General features: G+C 76.7%; 1 protein-coding gene across 1 annotated transcript in view; it reads right to left on the bottom strand.

The window, feature by feature from the left end:
• Positions 1–577, bottom strand: part of AGPAT4 (1-acylglycerol-3-phosphate O-acyltransferase 4) — an 81418-nt gene extending 80841 nt beyond the window's left edge. Inside the window, exon 1 of the mRNA XM_085307411.1 lies at positions 450–577. The gene's annotated coding sequence lies outside the window, so the exon portion shown is untranslated. The remainder of the gene's footprint in view (positions 1–449) is intronic.
• Positions 578–881: the final 304 nt, after the last annotated feature.

The raw sequence follows: 881 nt of genomic DNA, 5'->3' as shown, positions 1-881 counted from the left end.
GGGGGGGGGCACGGCGGCCGCACGCTCGGCCCAGCCGCCCTCTCCCCACGCGAGAAGGCAGCGCGCGTGGGGCAAGGCCCCTGATATTGCTGCCGTTTCCATGGAAACGCCGGGGCGAGGCGGCAGGGAAAGGAAGGGGGGGGCCGGAGCGCGGCCGCCGCGCGAAGGCGGCCCCCACGGGGCAGGAAGGTTCTCGTCGCCCGCAGGTGGGGCGAGGCGGCGGCGGCGGCGGGGCGCCGCCCGGCTGGGGCAGGAACGCACCGCCCGGCGGCGGAGGCGCCGCAGCCCGGCGCGCTCCCACCCGCCGCGGTGCGGGCGGAGGGACCGTTGTTTCGGGTTCCTGGTTTTTATTAGCGTTGTTGTTATTTCAACCCGCGAGCCGAGCCGGCTCGGGAGCGCCGCCCCCTCGCCTGAAAAGTTGCCTGGAAGTGAGGGGCAAGAGCACGTACCTGGCGCCCGCCAGGCCGGGGCATGTGCGCCGCGCCGGGGCAGCGGGGCGGCAGCCGAGCCGAGCCGAGCTGAGCTGAGCCGAGCCTCCCCAACTGCCACTAGTTTGCACGCGCCGGGAGGCGGCCGGCACGGGCGGGGCCGCCAGGCTCCACCCGCCGGGCGGCTCCTGGCGGAGAAGGGCGCCCCTCGCCTGGCGGCCCTCCCCGCCGCCATGTCACTTCCTCCCGGGGCGGCGGGAAGGGGGCCGCGCCGCCATGCCCGCCCCTCGCCTTGAGGCGGCGGGGCGCCCGGGGGCTGCCGGCGGCGGGGCCGGACCAAGCCCGCCCCGTCCCTAGCAGGGGGCGACGGCTGTTAAAGGCCGGAGATGAGGCAGGCTGGGCAGCAAGCCCTCCTTGGGGACGCCTTGCACGGTGTCGGGGGTGAAGGGCGCT

This window comes from Rhea americana, unplaced genomic scaffold, assembly GCF_003343005.1.
Source record: "Rhea americana isolate MKP2758 unplaced genomic scaffold, rheAme1 scaffold_258, whole genome shotgun sequence".
NCBI classification, from domain to species: Eukaryota; Metazoa; Chordata; class Aves; order Rheiformes; family Rheidae; genus Rhea; species Rhea americana.
This window is presented reverse-complemented; position numbering and strand designations above follow the sequence as displayed.